General features: G+C 42.9%; 30 non-coding genes and 8 pseudogenes across 30 annotated transcripts; all 38 read left to right on the top strand.

The window, feature by feature from the left end:
• The first annotated feature begins 209 nt into the window (after positions 1-209).
• On the top strand, positions 210-421 carry LOC136948285 (small nucleolar RNA U3). The gene has a single exon (XR_010877159.1). It is a non-coding gene; the product is annotated as a small nucleolar RNA U3 (small nucleolar RNA).
• Positions 422-827: 406 nt separating this feature from the next.
• LOC136948599 (small nucleolar RNA U3) lies at positions 828-1,039 on the top strand. Its single transcript, XR_010877368.1, has one exon. It is a non-coding gene; the product is annotated as a small nucleolar RNA U3 (small nucleolar RNA).
• A 404-nt stretch (positions 1,040-1,443) lies between these two features.
• Positions 1,444-1,600, top strand: LOC136948566 (small nucleolar RNA U3; annotated as a pseudogene).
• A 406-nt stretch (positions 1,601-2,006) lies between these two features.
• Positions 2,007-2,219, top strand: LOC136948274 (small nucleolar RNA U3). Its single transcript, XR_010877149.1, has one exon. It is a non-coding gene; the product is annotated as a small nucleolar RNA U3 (small nucleolar RNA).
• Positions 2,220-2,625: 406 nt separating this feature from the next.
• LOC136948544 (small nucleolar RNA U3) lies at positions 2,626-2,830 on the top strand (annotated as a pseudogene).
• Positions 2,831-3,236: 406 nt separating this feature from the next.
• On the top strand, positions 3,237-3,448 carry LOC136948319 (small nucleolar RNA U3). Its single transcript, XR_010877191.1, has one exon. It is a non-coding gene; the product is annotated as a small nucleolar RNA U3 (small nucleolar RNA).
• Positions 3,449-3,854: 406 nt separating this feature from the next.
• Positions 3,855-4,066, top strand: LOC136948203 (small nucleolar RNA U3). Its single transcript, XR_010877083.1, has one exon. It is a non-coding gene; the product is annotated as a small nucleolar RNA U3 (small nucleolar RNA).
• A 406-nt stretch (positions 4,067-4,472) lies between these two features.
• On the top strand, positions 4,473-4,684 carry LOC136948271 (small nucleolar RNA U3). Its single transcript, XR_010877146.1, has one exon. It is a non-coding gene; the product is annotated as a small nucleolar RNA U3 (small nucleolar RNA).
• Positions 4,685-5,090: 406 nt separating this feature from the next.
• LOC136948263 (small nucleolar RNA U3) lies at positions 5,091-5,302 on the top strand. Its single transcript, XR_010877138.1, has one exon. It is a non-coding gene; the product is annotated as a small nucleolar RNA U3 (small nucleolar RNA).
• A 406-nt stretch (positions 5,303-5,708) lies between these two features.
• On the top strand, positions 5,709-5,919 carry LOC136948364 (small nucleolar RNA U3). Its single transcript, XR_010877234.1, has one exon. It is a non-coding gene; the product is annotated as a small nucleolar RNA U3 (small nucleolar RNA).
• Positions 5,920-6,325: 406 nt separating this feature from the next.
• LOC136948208 (small nucleolar RNA U3) lies at positions 6,326-6,537 on the top strand. The gene has a single exon (XR_010877088.1). It is a non-coding gene; the product is annotated as a small nucleolar RNA U3 (small nucleolar RNA).
• A 404-nt stretch (positions 6,538-6,941) lies between these two features.
• Positions 6,942-7,153, top strand: LOC136948272 (small nucleolar RNA U3). Its single transcript, XR_010877147.1, has one exon. It is a non-coding gene; the product is annotated as a small nucleolar RNA U3 (small nucleolar RNA).
• Positions 7,154-7,559: 406 nt separating this feature from the next.
• On the top strand, positions 7,560-7,771 carry LOC136948264 (small nucleolar RNA U3). The gene has a single exon (XR_010877139.1). It is a non-coding gene; the product is annotated as a small nucleolar RNA U3 (small nucleolar RNA).
• Positions 7,772-8,177: 406 nt separating this feature from the next.
• On the top strand, positions 8,178-8,389 carry LOC136948207 (small nucleolar RNA U3). Its single transcript, XR_010877087.1, has one exon. It is a non-coding gene; the product is annotated as a small nucleolar RNA U3 (small nucleolar RNA).
• Positions 8,390-8,793: 404 nt separating this feature from the next.
• On the top strand, positions 8,794-8,913 carry LOC136948582 (small nucleolar RNA U3; annotated as a pseudogene).
• Positions 8,914-9,356: 443 nt separating this feature from the next.
• LOC136948182 (small nucleolar RNA U3) lies at positions 9,357-9,568 on the top strand. Its single transcript, XR_010877063.1, has one exon. It is a non-coding gene; the product is annotated as a small nucleolar RNA U3 (small nucleolar RNA).
• A 406-nt stretch (positions 9,569-9,974) lies between these two features.
• LOC136948209 (small nucleolar RNA U3) lies at positions 9,975-10,186 on the top strand. The gene has a single exon (XR_010877089.1). It is a non-coding gene; the product is annotated as a small nucleolar RNA U3 (small nucleolar RNA).
• Positions 10,187-10,590: 404 nt separating this feature from the next.
• LOC136948583 (small nucleolar RNA U3) lies at positions 10,591-10,710 on the top strand (annotated as a pseudogene).
• A 443-nt stretch (positions 10,711-11,153) lies between these two features.
• On the top strand, positions 11,154-11,365 carry LOC136948204 (small nucleolar RNA U3). Its single transcript, XR_010877084.1, has one exon. It is a non-coding gene; the product is annotated as a small nucleolar RNA U3 (small nucleolar RNA).
• Positions 11,366-11,771: 406 nt separating this feature from the next.
• LOC136948221 (small nucleolar RNA U3) lies at positions 11,772-11,983 on the top strand. Its single transcript, XR_010877099.1, has one exon. It is a non-coding gene; the product is annotated as a small nucleolar RNA U3 (small nucleolar RNA).
• Positions 11,984-12,387: 404 nt separating this feature from the next.
• Positions 12,388-12,599, top strand: LOC136948233 (small nucleolar RNA U3). The gene has a single exon (XR_010877110.1). It is a non-coding gene; the product is annotated as a small nucleolar RNA U3 (small nucleolar RNA).
• A 406-nt stretch (positions 12,600-13,005) lies between these two features.
• Positions 13,006-13,217, top strand: LOC136948205 (small nucleolar RNA U3). Its single transcript, XR_010877085.1, has one exon. It is a non-coding gene; the product is annotated as a small nucleolar RNA U3 (small nucleolar RNA).
• Positions 13,218-13,623: 406 nt separating this feature from the next.
• Positions 13,624-13,835, top strand: LOC136948211 (small nucleolar RNA U3). The gene has a single exon (XR_010877090.1). It is a non-coding gene; the product is annotated as a small nucleolar RNA U3 (small nucleolar RNA).
• A 404-nt stretch (positions 13,836-14,239) lies between these two features.
• On the top strand, positions 14,240-14,396 carry LOC136948577 (small nucleolar RNA U3; annotated as a pseudogene).
• A 406-nt stretch (positions 14,397-14,802) lies between these two features.
• Positions 14,803-15,014, top strand: LOC136948183 (small nucleolar RNA U3). Its single transcript, XR_010877064.1, has one exon. It is a non-coding gene; the product is annotated as a small nucleolar RNA U3 (small nucleolar RNA).
• Positions 15,015-15,420: 406 nt separating this feature from the next.
• LOC136948245 (small nucleolar RNA U3) lies at positions 15,421-15,632 on the top strand. Its single transcript, XR_010877121.1, has one exon. It is a non-coding gene; the product is annotated as a small nucleolar RNA U3 (small nucleolar RNA).
• Positions 15,633-16,036: 404 nt separating this feature from the next.
• LOC136948444 (small nucleolar RNA U3) lies at positions 16,037-16,249 on the top strand. The gene has a single exon (XR_010877304.1). It is a non-coding gene; the product is annotated as a small nucleolar RNA U3 (small nucleolar RNA).
• Positions 16,250-16,655: 406 nt separating this feature from the next.
• On the top strand, positions 16,656-16,867 carry LOC136948220 (small nucleolar RNA U3). Its single transcript, XR_010877098.1, has one exon. It is a non-coding gene; the product is annotated as a small nucleolar RNA U3 (small nucleolar RNA).
• A 406-nt stretch (positions 16,868-17,273) lies between these two features.
• LOC136948222 (small nucleolar RNA U3) lies at positions 17,274-17,485 on the top strand. The gene has a single exon (XR_010877100.1). It is a non-coding gene; the product is annotated as a small nucleolar RNA U3 (small nucleolar RNA).
• A 406-nt stretch (positions 17,486-17,891) lies between these two features.
• LOC136948185 (small nucleolar RNA U3) lies at positions 17,892-18,103 on the top strand. The gene has a single exon (XR_010877065.1). It is a non-coding gene; the product is annotated as a small nucleolar RNA U3 (small nucleolar RNA).
• A 406-nt stretch (positions 18,104-18,509) lies between these two features.
• On the top strand, positions 18,510-18,721 carry LOC136948256 (small nucleolar RNA U3). The gene has a single exon (XR_010877132.1). It is a non-coding gene; the product is annotated as a small nucleolar RNA U3 (small nucleolar RNA).
• Positions 18,722-19,127: 406 nt separating this feature from the next.
• Positions 19,128-19,339, top strand: LOC136948206 (small nucleolar RNA U3). Its single transcript, XR_010877086.1, has one exon. It is a non-coding gene; the product is annotated as a small nucleolar RNA U3 (small nucleolar RNA).
• Positions 19,340-19,745: 406 nt separating this feature from the next.
• Positions 19,746-19,957, top strand: LOC136948223 (small nucleolar RNA U3). Its single transcript, XR_010877101.1, has one exon. It is a non-coding gene; the product is annotated as a small nucleolar RNA U3 (small nucleolar RNA).
• A 406-nt stretch (positions 19,958-20,363) lies between these two features.
• Positions 20,364-20,568, top strand: LOC136948545 (small nucleolar RNA U3; annotated as a pseudogene).
• A 406-nt stretch (positions 20,569-20,974) lies between these two features.
• Positions 20,975-21,186, top strand: LOC136948224 (small nucleolar RNA U3). Its single transcript, XR_010877102.1, has one exon. It is a non-coding gene; the product is annotated as a small nucleolar RNA U3 (small nucleolar RNA).
• A 406-nt stretch (positions 21,187-21,592) lies between these two features.
• On the top strand, positions 21,593-21,797 carry LOC136948546 (small nucleolar RNA U3; annotated as a pseudogene).
• Positions 21,798-22,203: 406 nt separating this feature from the next.
• Positions 22,204-22,415, top strand: LOC136948449 (small nucleolar RNA U3). The gene has a single exon (XR_010877306.1). It is a non-coding gene; the product is annotated as a small nucleolar RNA U3 (small nucleolar RNA).
• A 406-nt stretch (positions 22,416-22,821) lies between these two features.
• LOC136948495 (small nucleolar RNA U3) lies at positions 22,822-23,026 on the top strand (annotated as a pseudogene).
• Positions 23,027-23,419: the final 393 nt, after the last annotated feature.

Genomic DNA, 23,419 nt, shown 5'->3' on the forward strand with positions numbered 1-23,419 from the left:
ATGAACAACTTAGTTCTCTATGTAACGTTTTGTCATGTGGAAGATTTCAGAACTCTGCGCGAAATGTCTGACCAAGAGACACATTTCACGTGTCGCAGCTTTAGCATAATTGATTGTTACAGGTGTCGACCATTCAATTGGCTTTGGAACCCAGTGGTGCGTATGTGCTCCTCGAGATATAAAGCCAGGTTGTTCCCAGTCCAACAACCAAGACTATACTTTCAGGGATCATTTCTATAGTTTGTTTTTGAGAAATGTGTTTCTAAGGAGTGGTCTCACTATCCATGATGAAGATGCAGATGTTCCTTTCTGAGCAGGAATCTGGTGGAAAGGTGTGGCTGTGTTCACTGTCCTACCACCATTGATGACTGTTCCAAGTTCTTGAATGGAACTTGGACGAAAGGATCATGTTCTGAGTAGATTTACATTGATTGTTCAAGCAAAGTCAGTCACAGTAATGTTTGCATCTGTCTCATGATGCGCTGGACTGTGCGATTTGCGACACTGCTGGGATGTGGAGGGATTGCAACAACGGCCTTGATGTTGATTAATACTTAGATCCGTGCCAAGTTTAGCTGAATATGGTTCTCTCTATGCAAGGAATCCACGGATACAAATGAACAACTTAGTTCTCTATGTAACGTTTTGTCATGTGGAAGATTTCAGAACTCTGCGTGAAATGTCTTTGACCAAGAGACACGTTCCACGTGTCGTAGCTTTAGCATAATTGATTGTTACAGGTGTCGACCATTCAATTGGCTTTGGAACCCAGTGGTGCGTATGCGCTCCTCGAGATATAAAGCCAGGTTGTTCCCAGTCCAACAACCAAGACTATACTTTCAGGGATCATTTCTATAGTTTGTTTTTGAGAAATGTGTTTCTAAGGAGTGGTCTCACTATCCATGATGAAGATGCAGATGTTCCTTTCTGAGCAGGAATCTGGTGGAAAGGTGTGGCTGTGTTCACTGTCCTACCACCATTGATGACTGTTCCAAGTTCTTGAATGGAACTTGGACGAAAGGATCATGTTCTGAGTGGATTTACATTGATTGTTCAAGCAAAGTCAGTCACAGTAATGTTTGCATCTGTCTCATGATGCGCTGGACTGTGCGATTTGCGACACTGCTGGGATGTGGAGGGATTGCAACAACGGCCTTGATGTTGATCAATACTTAGATCCGTGCCAAGTTTAGCTGAATTTGGTTCTCTCTATGGAAGGAATCCACGGATACAAATGAACAATTTGGTTCTCTATGCAATGTTTTGTCATGTGGAAGATTTCAGAACTCTGCGTGAAATGTCTGACCAAGAGACACATTCCACGTGTCGCAGCTTTAGCATAATTGATTGTTACAGGTGTCGACCATTCAATTGGCTTTGGAACCCAGTGGTGCGTATGCGCTCCTCGAGATATAAAGCCAGGTTGTTCCCAGTCCAACAACCAAGACTATACTTTCAGGGATCATTTCTATAGTTTGTTTTTGAGAAATGTGTTTCTAAGGAGTGGTCTCACTATCCATGATGAAGATGCAAATGTTCCTTACTGAGCAGGAATCTGGTGGAAAGGTGTGGCTGTGTTCACTGTCCTATTCTGAGTGGATTTACATTGATTGTTCAAGCAAAGTCAGTCACAGTAATGTTTGCATCTGTCTCATGATGCGCTGGACTGTGCGATTTGCGACACTGCTGGGATGTGGAGGGATTGCAACAACGGCCTTGCTGTTGATCAATACTTAGATCCGTGCCAAGTTTAGCTGAATTTGGTTCTCTCTATGCAAGGAATCCACGGATACAAATGAACAACTTAGTTCTCTATGCAAAGTTTTGTCATGTGGAAGATTTCAGAACTCTGCCTGAAATGTCTTTGACCAAGAGACACATTCCACGTGTCGCGGCTTTAGCATAATTGATTGTTACAGATGTCGACCGTTCAATTGGCTTTGGAACCCAGTGGTGCGTATGTGCTCCTCAAGATATAAAGCCAGGTTGTTCCCAGTCCAACAACCAAGATTATACTTTCAGGGATCATTTCTATAGTTTGTTTTTTGAGAAATGAGTTTCTAAGGAATGGTCTCACTATCCATGATGAAGATGCAGATGTTCCTTTCTGAGCAGGAGTCTGGTGGAAAGGTGTGGCTGTGTTCACTGTCCTACCACCATTGATGACTGTTCCAAGTTCTTGAATGGAACATGGACGAAAGGATTGTGTTCTGAGTGGATTTACATTGATTGTTCAAGCAAAGTCAGTCACAGTAATGTTTGCATCCGTCTCATGATGCGCTGGACTGTGCGATTTGCGACACTGCTGGGATGTGGAGGGATTGCAACAACGGCCTTGATGTTGATCAATACTTAGATCCGTGCCAAGTTTAGCTGAATTTGGTTCTCTCTATGCAAGGAATCCACGGATACAAATGAACAACTTAGTTCTCTATGCAAAAGTTTGTCATGTGGAAAATTTCAGAACTCTGCCTGAAATGTCTTTGACCAAGAGACACATTCCACGTGTCGCGGCTTAAGCATAATTGATTGTTACAGGTGTCGACCATTCAATTGGATTTGGAACCAGGTGGTGCGTATGTGCTCCTCAAGATATAAAGCCAGGTTGTTCCCAGTCCAACAACCAACACTATACTTTCAGGGATTATTTCTATAGTTTGTTTTTGAGAAATGTGTTTCTAAGGAGTGGTCTCACTATCCATGATGAAGATGCAGATGTTCCTTTCTGAGCAGGAATCTGGTGGAAAGGTGTGGCTGTGTTCACTGTCCTACCACTATTGATGACTATTCTTGAATGGAACTTGGACGAAAGGATCATGTTCTGAGTGGATTTACATTGATTGTTCAAGCAAAGTCAGTCACAGTAATGTTTGCATCTGTCTCATGATGCGCTGGACTGTGCTATTTACGACACTGCTGGGATGTGGAGGGAGTGCAACAACGGCCTTCATGTGGATCAATACTTAGATCCGTGCAAAGTTTAGCTGAATTTGGTTCTCTCTATGCAAGGAATCCACGGATACAAATGAACAATTTAGTTCTCTATGCAAAATTTTGTCATGTGGAAGATTTCAGAACTCTGCCTGAAATGTCTTTGACCAAGAGACACATTCCACGTGTCGCGGCTTTAGCATAATTGATTGTTACAGATGCCGACCGTTCAATTGGCTTTGGAACCCAGTGGTGCGTATGCGCTCCTCGAGATAAAAAGCCAGGTTGTTCCCAGTCCAACAACTAAGACTATACTTTCAGAGATCATTTCTATAGTTTGTTTTTGAGAAATGTGTTTCTAAGGAGTGGTCTCACTATCCTTGATGAAGATGCAGATGTTCCTTTCTGAGCAGGAATCTGGTGGAAAGGTGTGGCTGTGTTCACTGTCCTACCACCATTGATGACTGTTCCAAGTTCTTGAATGGAACTTGAACGAAAGGATCATGTTCTGAGTGGATTTACATTGATTGTTCAAGCAAGGTCAGTCACAGTAATGTTTGCATCTGTCTCATGATGCGCTGGACTGTGCGATTTGCGACACTGCTGGGATGTGGAGGGAGTGCAACAACGGCCTTGATGTTGATCAATACTTACATCCGTGCCAAGTTTAGCTGAATTTGGTTCTCTCTATGCAAGGAATCCACGGATACAAATGAACAACTTAGTTCTCTATGTAACGTTTTGTCATGTGGAAGATTTCAGAACTCTGCGTGAAATGTCTTTGACCAAGAGACACGTTCCACGTGTCGTAGCTTTAGCATAATTGATTGTTACAGGTGTCGACCATTCAATTGGCTTTGGAACCCAGTGGTGCGTATGCGCTCCTCGAGATAAAAAGCCAGGTTGTTCCCAGTCCAACAACCAAGAATATACTTTCAGGGATCATTTCTATAGTTTGTTTTTGAGAAATGTGTTTCTAAGGAGTGGTCTCACTATCCATGATGAAGATGCAGATGTTCCTTTCTGAGCAGGAATCTGGTGGAAAGGTGTGGCTGTGTTCACTGTCCTACCACCATTGATGACTGTTCCAAGTTCTTGAATGGAACTTGAACGAAAGGATCATGTTCTGAGTGGATTTACATTGATTGTTCAAGCAAGGTCAGTCACAGTAATGTTTGCATCTGTCTCATGATGCGCTGGACTGTGCGATTTGCGACACTGCTGGGATGTGGAGGGAGTGCAACAACGGCCTTGATGTTGATCAATACTTACATCCGTGCCAAGTTTAGCTGAATTTGGTTCTCTCTATGCAAGGAATCCACGGATACAAATGAACAACTTAGTTCTCTATGTAACGTTTTGTCATGTGGAAGATTTCAGAACTCTGCGTGAAATGTCTTTGACCAAGAGACACATTCCACGTGTCGCAGCTTTAGCATAATTGATTGTTACAGGTGTCGACCATTCAATTGGCTTTGGAACCCAGTGGTGCGTATGCGCTCCTCGAGATATAAAGCCAGGTTGTTCCCAGTCCAACAACTAAGACTATACTTTCAGAGATCATTTCTATAGTTTGTTTTTGAGAAATGTGTTTCTAAGGAGTGGTCTCACTATCCATGATGAAGATGCAGATGTTCCTTTCTGAGCAGGAATCTGGTGGAAAGGTGTGGCTGTGTTCACTGTCCTACCACCATTGATGACTGTTCCAAGTTCTTGAATGGAACTTGGACGAAAGAATCATGTTCTGAGTGGATTTACATTGATTGTTCAAGCAAAGTCAGTCACAGTAATGTTTGCATCTGTCTCATGATGCGCTGGACTGTGCAATTGACGACACTGCTGGGATGTGGAGGGAGTGCAACAACGGCCTTGATGTTGATCAATACTTAGATCCGTGCCAAGTTTAGCTGAATTTGGTTCTCTCTATGCAAGGAATCCACGGATACAAATGAACAACTTGGTTCTCTATGTAACGTTTTGTCATGTGGAAGATTTCAGAACTCTGCGTGAAATGTCTTTGACCAAGAGACACGTTCCACGTGTCGTAGCTTTAGCATAATTGATTGTTACAGGTGTCGACCATTCAATTGGCTTTGGAACCCAGTGGTGCGTATGCGCTCCTCGAGATAAAAAGCCAGGTTGTTCCCAGTCCAACAACCAAGAATATACTTTCAGGGATCATTTCTATAGTTTGTTTTTGAGAAATGTGTTTCTAAGGAGTGGTCTCACTATCCATGATGAAGATGCAGATGTTCCTTTCTGAGCAGGAATCTGGTGGAAAGGTGTGGCTGTGTTCACTGTCCTACCACCATTGATGACTGTTCCAAGTTCTTGAATGGAACTTGAACGAAAAGATCATGTTCTGAGTGGATTTACATTGATTGTTCAAGCAAGGTCAGTCACAGTAATGTTTGCATCTGTCTCATGATGCGCTGGACTGTGCGATTTGCGACACTGCTGGGATGTGGAGGGAGTGCAACAACGGCCTTGATGTTGATCAATACTTACATCCGTGCCAAGTTTAGCTGAATTTGGTTCTCTCTATGCAAGGAATCCACGGATACAAATGAACAACTTAGTTCTCTATGTAACGTTTTGTCATGTGGAAGATTTCAGAACTCTGCGTGAAATGTCTTTGACCAAGAGACACGTTCCACGTGTCGTAGCTTTAGCATAATTGATTGTTACAGGTGTCGACCATTCAATTGGCTTTGGAACCCAGTGGTGCGTATGCGCTCCTCGAGATAAAAAGCCAGGTTGTTCCCAGTCCAACAACCAAGAATATACTTTCAGGGATCATTTCTATAGTTTGTTTTGAGAAATGTGTTTCTAAGGAGTGGTCTCACTATCCATGATGAAAATGCAGATGTTCCTTTCTGAGCAGGAATCTGGTGGAAAGGTGTGGCTGTGTTCACTGTCCTACCACCATTGATGACTGTTCCAAGTTCTTGAATGGAACTTGAACGAAAAGATCATGTTCTGAGTGGATTTACATTGATTGTTCAAGCAAGGTCAGTCACAGTAATGTTTGCATCTGTCTCATGATGCGCTGGACTGTGCGATTTGCGACACTGCTGGGATGTGGAGGGAGTGCAACAACGGCCTTGATGTTGATCAATACTTACATCCGTGCCAAGTTTAGCTGAATTTGGTTCTCTCTATGCAAGGAATCCACGGATACAAATGAACAACTTAGTTCTCTATGTAACGTTTTGTCATGTGGAAGATTTCAGAACTCTGCGTGAAATGTCTTTGACCAAGAGACACGTTCCACGTGTCGTAGCTTTAGCATAATTGATTGTTACAGGTGTCGACCATTCAATTGGCTTTGGAACCCAGTGGTGCGTATGCGCTCCTCGAGATAAAAAGCCAGGTTGTTCCCAGTCCAACAACCAAGAATATACTTTCAGGGATCATTTCTATAGTTTGTTTTTGAGAAATGTGTTTCTAAGGAGTGGTCTCACTATCCATGATGAAGATGCAGATGTTCCTTTCTGAGCAGGAATCTGGTGGAAAGGTGTGGCTGTGTTCACTGTCCTACCACCATTGATGACTGTTCCAAGTTCTTGAATGGAACTTGGACGAAAGGATCATGTTCTGAGTGGATTTACATTGATTGTTCAAGCAAGGTCAGTCACAGTAATGTTTGCATCTGTCTCATGATGCGCTGGACTGTGCGATTTGCGACACTGCTGGGATGTGGAGGGATTGCAACAACGGCCTTGATGTTGATCAATACTTAGATCCGTGCCAAGTTTAGCTGAATTTGGTTCTCTCTATGGAAGGAATCCACGGATACAAATGAACAATTTGGTTCTCTATGCAATGTTTTGTCATGTGGAAGATTTCAGAACTCTGCGTGAAATGTCTGACCAAGAGACACATTCCACGTGTCGCAGCTTTAGCATAATTGATTGTTACAGGTGTCGACCATTCAATTGGCTTTGGAACCCAGTGGTGCGTATGCGCTCCTCGAGATATAAAGCCAGGTTGTTCCCAGTCCAACAACTAAGACTATACTTTCAGAGATCATTTCTATAGTTTGTTTTTGAGAAATGTGTTTCTAAGGAGTGGTCTCACTATCCATGATGAAGATGCAGATGTTCCTTTCTGAGCAGGAATCTGGTGGAAAGGTGTGGCTGTGTTCACTGTCCTACCACCATTGATGACTGTTCCAAGTTCTTGAATGGAACTTGGACGAAAGAATCATGTTCTGAGTGGATTTACATTGATTGTTCAAGCAAAGTCAGTCACAGTAATGTTTGCATCTGTCTCATGATGCGCTGGACTGTGCAATTGACGACACTGCTGGGATGTGGAGGGAGTGCAACAACGGCCTTGATGTTGATCAATACTTAGATCCGTGCCAAGTTTAGCTGAATTTGGTTCTCTCTATGCAAGGAATCCACGGATACAAATGAACAACTTGGTTCTCTATGTAACGTTTTGTCATGTGGAAGATTTCAGAACTCTGCGTGAAATGTCTTTGACCAAGAGACACGTTCCACGTGTCGTAGCTTTAGCATAATTGATTGTTACAGGTGTCGACCATTCAATTGGCTTTGGAACCCAGTGGTGCGTATGCGCTCCTCGAGATAAAAAGCCAGGTTGTTCCCAGTCCAACAACCAAGAATATACTTTCAGGGATCATTTCTATAGTTTGTTTTTGAGAAATGTGTTTCTAAGGAGTGGTCTCACTATCCATGATGAAGATGCAGATGTTCCTTTCTGAGCAGGAATCTGGTGGAAAGGTGTGGCTGTGTTCACTGTCCTACCACCATTGATGACTGTTCCAAGTTCTTGAATGGAACTTGAACGAAAAGATCATGTTCTGAGTGGATTTACATTGATTGTTCAAGCAAGGTCAGTCACAGTAATGTTTGCATCTGTCTCATGATGCGCTGGACTGTGCGATTTGCGACACTGCTGGGATGTGGAGGGAGTGCAACAACGGCCTTGATGTTGATCAATACTTACATCCGTGCCAAGTTTAGCTGAATTTGGTTCTCTCTATGCAAGGAATCCACGGATACAAATGAACAACTTAGTTCTCTATGTAACGTTTTGTCATGTGGAAGATTTCAGAACTCTGCGTGAAATGTCTTTGACCAAGAGACACGTTCCACGTGTCGTAGCTTTAGCATAATTGATTGTTACAGGTGTCGACCATTCAATTGGCTTTGGAACCCAGTGGTGCGTATGCGCTCCTCGAGATAAAAAGCCAGGTTGTTCCCAGTCCAACAACCAAGAATATACTTTCAGGGATCATTTCTATAGTTTGTTTTTGAGAAATGTGTTTCTAAGGAGTGGTCTCACTATCCATGATGAAAATGCAGATGTTCCTTTCTGAGCAGGAATCTGGTGGAAAGGTGTGGCTGTGTTCACTGTCCTACCACCATTGATGACTGTTCCAAGTTCTTGAATGGAACTTGGACGAAAGGATCATGTTCTGAGTGGATTTACATTGATTGTTCAAGCAAGGTCAGTCACAGTAATGTTTGCATCTGTCTCATGATGCGCTGGACTGTGCGATTTGCGACACTGCTGGGATGTGGAGGGATTGCAACAACGGCCTTGATGTTGATCAATACTTAGATCCGTGCCAAGTTTAGCTGAATTTGGTTCTCTCTATGGAAGGAATCCACGGATACAAATGAACAATTTGGTTCTCTATGCAATGTTTTGTCATGTGGAAGATTTCAGAACTCTGCGTGAAATGTCTGACCAAGAGACACATTCCACGTGTCGCAGCTTTAGCATAATTGATTGTTACAGGTGTCGACCATTCAATTGGCTTTGGAACCCAGTGGTGCGTATGCGCTCCTCGAGATATAAAGCCAGGTTGTTCCCAGTCCAACAACCAAGACTATACTTTCAGAGATCATTTCTATAGTTTGTTTTTGAGAAATGTGTTTCTAAGGAGTGGTCTCACTATCCATGATGAAGATGCAAATGTTCCTTACTGAGCAGGAATCTGGTGGAAAGGTGTGGCTGTGTTCACTGTCCTATTCTGAGTCGATTTACATTGATTGTTCAAGCAAAGTCAGTCACAGTAATGTTTGCATCTGTCTCATGATGCGCTGGACTGTGCGATTTGCGACACTGCTGGAATGTGGAGGGATTGCAACAACGGCCTTGATGTTGATCAATACTTAGATCCGTGCCAAGTTTAGCTGAATTTGGTTCTCTCTATGCAAGGAATCCACGGATACAAATGAACAACTTAGTTCTCTATGCAAAATTTTGTCATGTGGAAGATTTCAGAACTCTGCCTGAAATGTCTTTGACCAAGAGACACATTCCACGTGTCGCGGCTTTAGCATAATTGATTGTTACAGATGTCGACCGTTCAATTGGCTTTGGAACCCAGTGGTGCGTATGTGCTCCTCAAGATATAAAGCCAGGTTGTTCCCAGTCCAACAATCAAGATTATACTTTCAGGGATCATTTCTATAGTTTGTTTTTGAGAAATGTGTTTCTAAGGAGTGGTCTCACTATCCATGATGAAGATGCAGATGTTCCTTTCTGAGCAGGAATCTGGTGGAAAGGTGTGGCTGTGTTCACTGTCCTACCACCATTGATGACTGTTCCAAGTTCTTGAATGGAACTTGGACGAAAGGATCATGTTCTGAGTGGATTTACATTGATTGTTCAAGCAAAGTCAGTCACAGTAATGTTTGCATCTGTCTCATGATGCGCTGGACTGTGCAATTGACGACACTGCTGGGATGTGGAGGGAGTGCAACAACGTTCTTGATGTTGATCAATACTTAGATCCGTGCCAAGTTTAGCTGAATTTGGTTCTCTCTATGCAAGGAATCCACGGATACAAATGAACAACTTGGTTCTCTATGTAACGTTTTGTCATGTGGAAGATTTCAGAACTCTGCGTGAAATGTCTTTGACCAAGAGACACGTTCCACGTGTCGTAGCTTTAGCATAATTGATTGTTACAGGTGTCGACCATTCAATTGGCTTTGGAACCCAGTGGTGCGTATGCGCTCCTCGAGATAAAAAGCCAGGTTGTTCCCAGTCCAACAACCAAGAATATACTTTCAGGGATCATTTCTATAGTTTGTTTTTGAGAAATGTGTTTCTAAGGAGTGGTCTCACTATCCATGATGAAAATGCAGATGTTCCTTTCTGAGCAGGAATCTGGTGGAAAGGTGTGGCTGTGTTCACTGTCCTACCACCATTGATGACTGTTCCAAGTTCTTGAATGGAACTTGGACGAAAGGATCATGTTCTGAGTGGATTTACATTGATTGTTCAAGCAAGGTCAGTCACAGTAATGTTTGCATCTGTCTCATGATGCGCTGGACTGTGCGATTTGCGACACTGCTGGGATGTGGAGGGATTGCAACAACGGCCTTGATGTTGATCAATACTTAGATCCGTGCCAAGTTTAGCTGAATTTGGTTCTCTCTATGGAAGGAATCCACGGATACAAATGAACAATTTGGTTCTCTATGCAATGTTTTGTCATGTGGAAGATTTCAGAACTCTGCGTGAAATGTCTGACCAAGAGACACATTCCACGTGTCGCAGCTTTAGCATAATTGATTGTTACAGGTGTCGACCATTCAATTGGCTTTGGAACCCAGTGGTGCGTATGCGCTCCTCGAGATATAAAGCCAGGTTGTTCCCAGTCCAACAACCAAGACTATACTTTCAGAGATCATTTCTATAGTTTGTTTTTGAGAAATGTGTTTCTAAGGAGTGGTCTCACTATCCATGATGAAGATGCAAATGTTCCTTACTGAGCAGGAATCTGGTGGAAAGGTGTGGCTGTGTTCACTGTCCTATTCTGAGTCGATTTACATTGATTGTTCAAGCAAAGTCAGTCACAGTAATGTTTGCATCTGTCTCATGATGCGCTGGACTGTGCAATTGACGACACTGCTGGGATGTGGAGGGAGTGCAACAACGGCCTTGACGTTGATCAATACTTAGATCCGTGCCAAGTTTAGCTGAATTTGGTTCTCTCTATGCAAGGAATCCACGGATACAAATGAACAACTTGGTTCTCTATGTAACGTTTTGTCATGTGGAAGATTTCAGAACTCTGCGTGAAATGTCTTTGACCAAGAGACACGTTCCACGTGTCGTAGCTTTAGCATAATTGATTGTTACAGGTGTCGACCATTCAATTGGCTTTGGAACCCAGTGGTGCGTATGCGCTCCTCGAGATAAAAAGCCAGGTTGTTCCCAGTCCAACAACCAAGAATATACTTTCAGGGATCATTTCTATAGTTTGTTTTTGAGAAATGTGTTTCTAAGGAGTGGTCTCACTATCCATGATGAAGATGCAGATGTTCCTTTCTGAGCAGGAATCTGGTGGAAAGGTGTGGCTGTGTTCACTGTCCTACCACCATTGATGACTGTTCCAAGTTCTTGAATGGAACTTGAACGAAAGGATCATGTTCTGAGTGGATTTACATTGATTGTTCAAGCAAGGTCAGTCACAGTAATGTTTGCATCTGTCTCATGATGCGCTGGACTGTGCGATTTGCGACACTGCTGGGATGTGGAGGGAGTGCAACAACGGCCTTGATGTTGATCAATACTTACATCCGTGCCAAGTTTAGCTGAATTTGGTTCTCTCTATGCAAGGAATCCACGGATACAAATGAACAACTTAGTTCTCTATGTAACGTTTTGTCATGTGGAAGATTTCAGAACTCTGCGTGAAATGTCTTTGACCAAGAGACACGTTCCACGTGTCGTAGCTTTAGCATAATTGATTGTTACAGGTGTCGACCATTCAATTGGCTTTGGAACCCAGTGGTGCGTATGCGCTCCTCGAGATAAAAAGCCAGGTTGTTCCCAGTCCAACAACCAAGAATATACTTTCAGGGATCATTTCTATAGTTTGTTTTTGAGAAATGTGTTTCTAAGGAGTGGTCTCACTATCCATGATGAAGATGCAGATGTTCCTTTCTGAGCAGGAATCTGGTGGAAAGGTGTGGCTGTGTTCACTGTCCTACCACCATTGATGACTGTTCCAAGTTCTTGAATGGAACTTGGACGAAAGGATCATGTTCTGAGTGGATTTACATTGATTGTTCAAGCAAGGTCAGTCACAGTAATGTTTGCATCTGTCTCATGATGCGCTGGACTGTGCGATTTGCGACACTGCTGGGATGTGGAGGGATTGCAACAACGGCCTTGATGTTGATCAATACTTAGATCCGTGCCAAGTTTAGCTGAATTTGGTTCTCTCTATGGAAGGAATCCACGGATACAAATGAACAATTTGGTTCTCTATGCAATGTTTTGTCATGTGGAAGATTTCAGAACTCTGCGTGAAATGTCTGACCAAGAGACACATTCCACGTGTCGCAGCTTTAGCATAATTGATTGTTACAGGTGTCGACCATTCAATTGGCTTTGGAACCCAGTGGTGCGTATGCGCTCCTCGAGATATAAAGCCAGGTTGTTCCCAGTCCAACAACCAAGAATATACTTTCAGGGATCATTTCTATAGTTTGTTTTTGAGAAATGTGTTTCTAAGGAGTGGTCTCACTATCCATGATGAAGATGCAGATGTTCCTTTCTGAGCAGGAATCTGGTGGAAAGGTGTGGCTGTGTTCACTGTCCTACCACCATTGATGACTGTTCCAAGTTCTTGAATGGAACTTGGACGAAAGGATCATGTTCTGAGTGGATTTACATTGATTGTTCAAGCAAAGTCAGTCACAGTAATGTTTGCATCTGTCTCATGATGCGCTGGACTGTGCAATTGACGACACTGCTGGGATGTGGAGGGAGTGCAACAACGGCCTTGATGTTGATCAATACTTAGATCCGTGCCAAGTTTAGCTGAATTTGGTTCTCTCTATGCAAGGAATCCACGGATACAAATGAACAACTTGGTTCTCTATGTAACGTTTTGTCATGTGGAAGATTTCAGAACTCTGCGTGAAATGTCTTTGACCAAGAGACACGTTCCACGTGTCGTAGCTTTAGCATAATTGATTGTTACAGGTGTCGACCATTCAATTGGCTTTGGAACCCAGTGGTGCGTATGCGCTCCTCGAGATAAAAAGCCAGGTTGTTCCCAGTCCAACAACCAAGAATATACTTTCAGGGATCATTTCTATAGTTTGTTTTTGAGAAATGTGTTTCTAAGGAGTGGTCTCACTATCCATGATGAAGATGCAGATGTTCCTTTCTGAGCAGGAATCTGGTGGAAAGGTGTGGCTGTGTTCACTGTCCTACCACCATTGATGACTGTTCCAAGTTCTTGAATGGAACTTGAACGAAAGGATCATGTTCTGAGTGGATTTACATTGATTGTTCAAGCAAGGTCAGTCACAGTAATGTTTGCATCTGTCTCATGATGCGCTGGACTGTGCGATTTGCGACACTGCTGGGATGTGGAGGGAGTGCAACAACGGCCTTGATGTTGATCAATACTTACATCCGTGCCAAGTTTAGCTGAATTTGGTTCTCTCTATGCAAGGAATCCACGGATACAAATGAACAACTTAGTTCTCTATGTAACGTTTTGTCATGTGGAAGATTTCAGAACTCTGCGTGAAATGTCTTTGACCAAGAGACACGTTCCACGTGTCGTAGCTTTAGCATAATTGATTGTTACAGGTGTCGACCATTCAATTGGCTTTGGAACCCAGTGGTGCGTATGCGCTCCTCGAGATAAAAAGCCAGGTTGTTCCCAGTCCAACAACCAAGAATATACTTTCAGGGATCATTTCTATAGTTTGTTTTTGAGAAATGTGTTTCTAAGGAGTGGTCTCACTATCCATGATGAAAATGCAGATGTTCCTTTCTGAGCAGGAATCTGGTGGAAAGGTGTGGCTGTGTTCACTGTCCTACCACCATTGATGACTGTTCCAAGTTCTTGAATGGAACTTGGACGAAAGGATCATGTTCTGAGTGGATTTACATTGATTGTTCAAGCAAGGTCAGTCACAGTAATGTTTGCATCTGTCTCATGATGCGCTGGACTGTGCGATTTGCGACACTGCTGGGATGTGGAGGGATTGCAACAACGGCCTTGATGTTGATCAATACTTAGATCCGTGCCAAGTTTAGCTGAATTTGGTTCTCTCTATGGAAGGAATCCACGGATACAAATGAACAATTTGGTTCTCTATGCAATGTTTTGTCATGTGGAAGATTTCAGAACTCTGCGTGAAATGTCTGACCAAGAGACACATTCCACGTGTCGCAGCTTTAGCATAATTGATTGTTACAGGTGTCGACCATTCAATTGGCTTTGGAACCCAGTGGCGCGTATGCGCTCCTCGAGATATAAAGCCAGGTTGTTCCCAGTCCAACAACCAAGACTATACTTTCAGAGATCATTTCTATAGTTTGTTTTTGAGAAATGTGTTTCTAAGGAGTGGTCTCACTATCCATGATGAAGATGCAAATGTTCCTTACTGAGCAGGAATCTGGTGGAAAGGTGTGGCTGTGTTCACTGTCCTATTCTGAGTGGATTTACATTGATTGTTCAAGCAAAGTCAGTCACAGTAATGTTTGCATCTGTCTCATGATGCGCTGGACTGTGCGATTTGCGACACTGCTGGGATGTGGAGGGATTGCAACAACGGCCTTGATGTTGATCAATACTTAGATCCGTGCCAAGTTTAGCTGAATTTGGTTCTCTCTATGCAAGGAATCCACGGATACAAATGAACAACTTAGTTCTCTATGCAAAATTTTGTCATGTGGAAGATTTCAGAACTCTGCCTGAAATGTCTTTGACCAAGAGACACATTCCACGTGTCGCGGCTTTAGCATAATTGATTGTTACAGATGTCGACCGTTCAATTGGCTTTGGAACCCAGTGGTGCGTATGTGCTCCTCAAGATATAAAGCCAGGTTGTTCCCAGTACAACAATCAAGATTATACTTTCAGGGATCATTTCTATAGTTTGTTTTTGAGAAATGTGTTTCTAAGGAGTGGTCTCACTATCCATGATGAAGATGCAGATGTTCCTTTCTGAGCAGGAATCTGGTGGAAAGGTGTGGCTGTGTTCACTGTCCTACCACCATTGATGACTGTTCCAAGTTCTTGAATGGAACTTGGACGAAAGGATCATGTTCTGAGTGGATTTACATTGATTGTTCAAGCAAAGTCAGTCACAGTAATGTTTGCATCTGTCTCATGATGCGCTGGACTGTGCTATTTACGACACTGCTGGGATGTGGAGGGAGTGCAACAACGGCCTTGATGTTGATCAATACTTAGATCCGTGCCAAGTTTAGCTGAATTTGGTTCTCTCTATGCAAGGAATCCACGGATACAAATGACCAATTTAGTTCTCTATGCAATGTTTTGTCATGTGGAAGATTTCAGAACTCTGCCTGAAATGTCTTTGACCAAGAGACACATTCCAGGTGTCGCGGCTTTAGCATAATTGATTGTTACAGGTGTCGACCGTTCAATTGGCTTTGGAACCCAGTGGTGCGTATGCGCTCCTCGAGATATAAAGCCAGGTTGTTCCCAGTCCAACAACCAAGAATATACTTTCAGGGATCATTTCTATAGTTTGTTTTTGAGAAATGTGTTTCTAAGGAGTGGTCTCACTATCCATGATGAAGATGCAGATGTTCCTTTCTGAGCAGGAATCTGGTGGAAAGGTGTGGCTGTGTTCACTGTCCTACCACCATTGATGACTGTTCCAAGTTCTTGAATGGAACTTGGACGAAAGGATCATGTTCTGAGTGGATTTACATTGATTGTTCAAGCAAAGTCAGTCACAGTAATGTTTGCATCCGTCTCATGATGCGCTGGACTGTGCGATTTGCGACACTGCTGGGATGTGGAGGGATTGCAACAACGGCCTTGATGTTGATCAATACTTAGATCCGTGCCAAGTTTAGCTGAATTTGGTTCTCTCTATGGAAGGAATCCACGGATACAAATGAACAATTTGGTTCTCTATGCAATGTTTTGACATGTGGAAGATTTCAGAACTCTGCGTGAAATGTCTGACCAAGAGACACATTCCACGTGTCGCAGCTTTAGCATAATTGATTGTTACAGGTGTCGACCATTCAATTGGCTTTGGAACCCAGTGGTGCGTATGTGCTCCTCAATATATAAAGCCAGGTTGTTCCCAGTCCAACAACCAAGATTATACTTTCAGGGATCATTTCTATAGTTCGTTTTTTGAGAAATGTGTTTCTAAGGAGTGGTCTCACTATCCATGATGAAGATGCAGATGTTCCTTTCTGAGCAGGAGTCTGGTGGAAAAGTGTGGCTGTGTTCACTGTCCTACCACCATTCATGACTGTTCCAAGTTCTTGATTGGAACTTGGACGAAATGATCGTGTTCTGAGTGGATTTACATTGATTGTTCAAGCAAAGTCAGTCACAGTAATGTTTGCATCCGTCTCATGATGCGCTGGACTGTGCGATTTGCGACACTGCTGGGATGTGGAGGGATTGCAACAACGGCCTTGATGTTGATCAATACTTAGATCCGTGCCAAGTTTAGCTGAATTTGGTTCTCTCTATGCAAGGAATCCACGGATACAAATGAACAACTTAGTTCTCTATGCAAAAGTTTGTCATGTGGAAGATTTCAGAACTCTGCCTGAAATGTCTTTGACCAAGAGACACATTCCACGTGTCGCGGCTTTAGCATAATTGATTGTTACAGATGTCGACCGTTCAATTGGCTTTGGAACCCAGTGGTGCGTATGTGCTCCTCAAGATATAAAGCCAGGTTGTTCCCAGTCCAACAACCAAGATTATACTTTCAGGGATCATTTCTATAGTTTGTTTTTGAATAATTTGTTTCTAAGGAGTGGTCTCACTATCCATGATGAAGATGCAGATGTTCCTTTCTGAGCAGGAGTCTGGTGGAAAGGTGTGGCTGTGTTCACTGTCCTACCACCATTGATGACTGTTCCAAGTTCTTGAATGGAACTTGGACGAAAGGATCATGTTCTGAGTGGATTTACATTGATTGTTCAAGCAAAGTCAGTCACAGTAATGTTTGCATCTGTCTCATGATGCGCTGGACTGTGCAATTGACGACACTGCTGGGATGTGGAGGGAGTGCAACAACGGCCTTGATGTTGATCAATACTTAGATCCGTGCCAAGTTTAGCTGAATTTGGTTCTCTCTATGCAAGGAATCCACGGATACAAATGAACAACTTAGTTCTCTATGCAAAATTTTGTCATGTGGAAGATTTCAGAACTCTGCCTGAAATGTCTTTGACCAAGAGACACATTCCACGTGTCGCGGCTTTAGCATAATTGATTGTTACAGATGTCGACCGTTCAATTGGCTTTGGAACCCAGTGGTGCGTATGTGCTCCTCAAGATATAAAGCCAGGTTGTTCCCAGTCCAACAACCAAGATTATACTTTCAGGGATCATTTCTATAGTTTGTTTTTGAATAATTTGTTTCTAAGGAGTGGTCTCACTATCCATGATGAAGATGCAGATGTTCCTTTCTGAGCAGGAGTCTGGTGGAAAGGTGTGGCTGTGTTCACTGTCCTACCACCATTGATGACTGTTCCAAGTTCTTGAATGGAACTTGGACGAAAGGATCATGTTCTGAGTGGATTTACATTGATTGTTCAAGCAAAGTCAGTCACAGTAATGTTTGCATCTGTCTCATGATGCGCTGGACTGTGCAATTGACGACACTGCTGGGATGTGGAGGGAGTGCAACAACGGCCTTGATGTTGATCAATACTTAGATCCGTGCCAAGTTTAGCTGAATTTGGTTCTCTCTATGCAAGGAATCCACGGATACAAATGAACAACTTAGTTCTCTATGCAAAATTTTGTCATGTGGAAGATTTCAGAACTCTGCCTGAAATGTCTTTGACCAAGAGACACATTCCACGTGTCGCGGCTTTAGCATAATTGATTGTTACAGATGTCGACCGTTCAATTGGCTTTGGAACCCAGTGGTGCGTATGTGCTCCTCAAGATATAAAGCCAGGTTGTTCCCAGTCCAACAATCAAGATTATACTTTCAGGGATCATTTCTATAGTTTGTTTTTGAGAAATGTGTTTCTAAGGAGTGGTCTCACTATCCATGATGAAGATGCAGATGTTCCTTTCTGAGCAGGAATCTGGTGGAAAGGTGTGGCTGTGTTCACTGTCCTACCACCATTGATGACTGTTCCAAGTTCTTGAATGGAACTTGGACGAAAGGATCATGTTCTGAGTGGATTTACATTGATTGTTCAAGCAAAGTCAGTCACAGTAATGTTTGCATCTGTCTCATGATGCGCTGGACTGTGCAATTGACGACACTGCTGGGATGTGGAGGGAGTGCAACAACGGCCTTGATGTTGATCAATACTTAGATCCGTGCCAAGTTTAGCTGAATTTGGTTCTCTCTATGCAAGGAATCCACGGATACAAATGAACAACTTGGTTCTCTATGTAACGTTTTGTCATGTGGAAGATTTCAGAACTCTGCGTGAAATGTCTTTGACCAAGAGACACGTTCCACGTGTCGTAGCTTTAGCATAATTGATTGTTACAGGTGTCGACCATTCAATTGGCTTTGGAACCCAGTGGTGCGTATGCGCTCCTCGAGATAAAAAGCCAGGTTGTTCCCAGTCCAACAACCAAGAATATACTTTCAGGGATCATTTCTATAGTTTGTTTTTGAGAAATGTGTTTCTAAGGAGTGGTCTCACTATCCATGATGAAGATGCAGATGTTCCTTTCTGAGCAGGAATCTGGTGGAAAGGTGTGGCTGTGTTCACTGTCCTACCACCATTGATGACTGTTCCAAGTTCTTGAATGGAACTTGGACGAAAGGATCATGTTCTGAGTGGATTTACATTGATTGTTCAAGCAAAGTCAGTCACAGTAATGTTTGCATCTGTCTCATGATGCGCTGGACTGTGCAATTGACGACACTGCTGGGATGTGGAGGGAGTGCAACAACGGCCTTGATGTTGATCAATACTTAGATCCGTGCCAAGTTTAGCTGAATTTGGTTCTCTCTATGCAAGGAATCCACGGATACAAATGAACAACTTGGTTCTCTATGTAACGTTTTGTCATGTGGAAGATTTCAGAACTCTGCGTGAAATGTCTTTGACCAAGAGACACGTTCCACGTGTCGTAGCTTTAGCATAATTGATTGTTACAGGTGTCGACCATTCAATTGGCTTTGGAACCCAGTGGTGCGTATGCGCTCCTCGAGATAAAAAGCCAGGTTGTTCCCAGTCCAACAACCAAGAATATACTTTCAGGGATCATTTCTATAGTTTGTTTTTGAGAAATGTGTTTCTAAGGAGTGGTCTCACTATCCATGATGAAGATGCAGATGTTCCTTTCTGAGCAGGAATCTGGTGGAAAGGTGTGGCTGTGTTCACTGTCCTACCACCATTGATGACTGTTCCAAGTTCTTGAATGGAACTTGAACGAAAGGATCATGTTCTGAGTGGATTTACATTGATTGTTCAAGCAAGGTCAGTCACAGTAATGTTTGCATCTGTCTCATGATGCGCTGGACTGTGCGATTTGCGACACTGCTGGGATGTGGAGGGAGTGCAACAACGGCCTTGATGTTGATCAATACTTACATCCGTGCCAAGTTTAGCTGAATTTGGTTCTCTCTATGCAAGGAATCCACGGATACAAATGAACAACTTAGTTCTCTATGTAACGTTTTGTCATGTGGAAGATTTCAGAACTCTGCCTGAAATGTCTTTGACCAAGAGACACATTCCACGTGTCGCGGCTTTAGCATAATTGATTGTTACAGATGTCGACCGTTCAATTGGCTTTGGAACCCAGTGGTGCGTATGTGCTCCTCAAGATATAAAGCCAGGTTGTTCCCAGTCCAACAACCAAGATTATACTTTCAGGGATCATTTCTATAGTTTGTTTTTGAATAATTTGTTTCTAAGGAGTGGTCTCACTATCCATGATGAAGATGCAGATGTTCCTTTCTGAGCAGGAGTCTGGTGGAAAGGTGTGGCTGTGTTCACTGTCCTACCACCATTGATGACTGTTCCAAGTTCTTGAATGGAACTTGGACGAAAGGATCATGTTCTGAGTGGATTTACATTGATTGTTCAAGCAAAGTCAGTCACAGTAATGTTTGCATCCGTCTCATGATGCGCTGGACTGTGCGATTTGCGACACTGCTGGGATGTGGAGGGATTGCAACAACGGCCTTGATGTTGATCAATACTTATATCCGTGCCAAGTTTAGCTGAATTTGGTTCTCTCTATGCAAGGAATCCACGGATACAAATGAACAACTTAGTTCTCTATGCAAAAGTTTGTCATGTGGAAGATTTCAGAACTCTGCCTGAAATGTCTTTGACCAAGAGACACATTCCACGTGTCGCGGCTTTAGCATAATTGATTGTTACAGATGTCGACCGTTCAATTGGCTTTGGAACCCAGTGGTGCGTATGTGCTCCTCAAGATATAAAGCCAGGTTGTTCCCAGTCCAACAACCAACACTATACTTTCAGGGATTATTTCTATAGTTTGTTTTTGAGAAATGTGTTTCTAAGGAGTGGTCTCACTATCCATGATGAAGATGCAGATGTTCCTTTCTGAGCAGGAATCTGGTGGAAAGGTGTGGCTGTGTTCACTGTCCTACCACTATTGATGACTATTCTTGAATGGAACTTGGACGAAAGGATCATGTTCTGAGTGGATTTACATTGATTGTTCAAGCAAAGTCAGTCACAGTAATGTTTGCATCCGTCTCATGATGCGCTGGACTGTGCGATTTGCGACACTGCTGGGATGTGGAGGGATTGCAACAACGGCCTTGATGTTGATCAATACTTAGATCCGTGCCAAGTTTAGCTGAATTTGGTTCTCTCTATGCAAGGAATCCACGGATACAAATGAACAACTTAGTTCTCTATGCAAAAGTTTGTCATGTGGAAGATTTCAGAACTCTGCCTGAAATGTCTTTGACCAAGAGACACATTCCACGTGTCGCGGCTTTAGCATAATTGATTGTTACAGATGTCGACCGTTCAATTGGCTTTGGAACCCAGTGGTGCGTATGTGCTCCTCAAGATATAAAGCCAGGTTGTTCCCAGTCCAACAACCAAGATTATACTTTCAGGGATCATTTCTATAGTTTGTTTTTGAATAATTTGTTTCTAAGGAGTGGTCTCACTATCCATGATGAAGATGCAGATGTTCCTTTCTGAGCAGGAGTCTGGTGGAAAGGTGTGGCTGTGTTCACTGTCCTACCACCATTGATGACTGTTCCAAGTTCTTGAATGGAACTTGGACGAAAGGATCATGTTCTGAGTGGATTTACATTGATTGTTCAAGCAAAGTCAGTCACAGTAATGTTTGCATCCGTCTCATGATGCGCTGGACTGTGCGATTTGCGACACTGCTGGGATGTGGAGGGATTGCAACAACGGCCTTGATGTTGATCAATACTTATATCCGTGCCAAGTTTAGCTGAATTTGGTTCTCTCTATGCAAGGAATCCACGGATACAAATGAACAACTTAGTTCTCTATGCAAAAGTTTGTCATGTGGAAAATTTCAGAACTCTGCCTGAAATGTCTTTGACCAAGAGACACATTCCACGTGTCGCGGCTTAAGCATAATTGATTGTTACAGGTGTCGACCATTCAATTGGATTTGGAAGCAGGTGGTGCGTATGTGCTCCTCAAGATATAAAGCCAGGTTGTTCCCAGTCCAACAACCAACACTATACTTTCAGGGATTATTTCTATAGTTTGTTTTTGAGAAATGTGTTTCTAAGGAGTGGTCTCACTATCCATGATGAAGATGCAGATGTTCCTTTCTGAGCAGGAATCTGGTGGAAAGGTGTGGCTGTGTTCACTGTCCTACCACTATTGATGACTATTCTTGAATGGAACTTGGACGAAAGGATCATGTTCTGAGTGGATTTACATTGATTGTTCAAGCAAAGTCAGTCACAGTAATGTTTGCATCTGTCTCATGATGCGCTGGACTGTGCTATTTACGACACTGCTGGGATGTGGAGGGAGTGCAACAACGGCCTTCATGTTGATCAATACTTATATCCGTGCCAAGTTTAGCTGAATTTGGTTCTCTCTATGCAAGGAATCCACGGATACAAATGAACAACTTAGTTCTCTATGTAACGTTTTGTCATGTGGAATATTTCAGAACTCTGCGTGAAATGTCTTTGACCAAGAGACACGTTCCACGTGTCGTAGCTTTAGCATAATTGATTGTTACAGGTGTCGACCATTCAATTGGCTTTGGAACCCAGTGGTGCGTATGCGCTCCTCGAGATATAAAGCCAGGTTGTTCCCAGTCCAACAACTAAGACTATACTTTCAGGGATCATTTCTATAGTTTGTTTTTGAGAAATGTGTTTCTAAGGAGTGGTCTCACTGTCCATGATGAAGATGCAGATGTTCCTTTCTGAGCAGGAATCTGGTGGAAAGGTGTGGCTGTGTTCACTGTCCTACCACCATTGATGACTAATCCAAGTTCTTGAATGGAACTTGGACGAAAGGATCATGTTCTGAGTGGATTTACATTGATTGTTCAAGCAAAGTCAGTCACAGTAATGTTTGCATCTGTCTCATGATGCGCTGGACTGTGCTATTTACGACACTGCTGGGATGTGGAGGGAGTGCAACAACGGCCTTCATGTTGATCAATACTTAGATCCGTGCCAATTTTAGCTGAATTTGGTTCTCTCTATGCAAGGAATCCACGGATACAAATGAACAACTTAGTTCTCTATGCAAAATTTTGTCATGTGGAAGATTTCAGAACTCTGCCTGAAATATCTTTGACCAAGAGACACATTCCACTTGTCGCGGCTTTAGCATAATTGATTGTTACAGATGCCGACCGTTCAATTGGCTTTGGAACCCAGTGGTGCGTATGTGCTCCTCAAGATATAAAGCCAGGTTGTTCCCAGTCCAACAACCAAGACTATACTTTCAGGGATCATTTCTATAGTTTGTTTTTGAGAAATGTGTTTCTAAGGAGTGGTCTCACTATCCATGATGAAGATGCAGATGTTCCTTTCTGAGCAGGAATCTGGTGGAAAGGTGTGGCTGTGTTCACTGTCCTACCACTATTGATGACTATTCTTGAATGGAACTTGGACGAAAGGATCATGTTCTGAGTGGATTTACATTGATTGTTCAAGCAAAGTCAGTCACAGTAATGTTTGCATCTGTCTCATGATGCGCTGGACTGTGCTATTTACGACACTGCTGGGATGTGGAGGGAGTGCAACAACGGCCTTCATGTTGATCAATACTTATATCCGTGCCAAGTTTAGCTGAATTTGGTTCTCTCTATGCAAGGAATCCACGGATACAAATGAACAACTTAGTTCTCTATGTAACGTTTTGTCATGTGGAATATTTCAGAACTCTGCGTGAAATGTCTTTGACCAAGAGACACGTTCCACGTGTCGTAGCTTTAGCATAATTGATTGTTACAGATGTCGACCGTTCAATTGGCTTTGGAACCCAGTGGTGCGTATGTGCTCCTCAAGATATAAAGCCAGGTTGTTCC

Source organism: Osmerus mordax, chromosome 8, assembly GCF_038355195.1.
Source record: "Osmerus mordax isolate fOsmMor3 chromosome 8, fOsmMor3.pri, whole genome shotgun sequence".
Lineage (NCBI taxonomy): Eukaryota > Metazoa > Chordata > Actinopteri > Osmeriformes > Osmeridae > Osmerus > Osmerus mordax.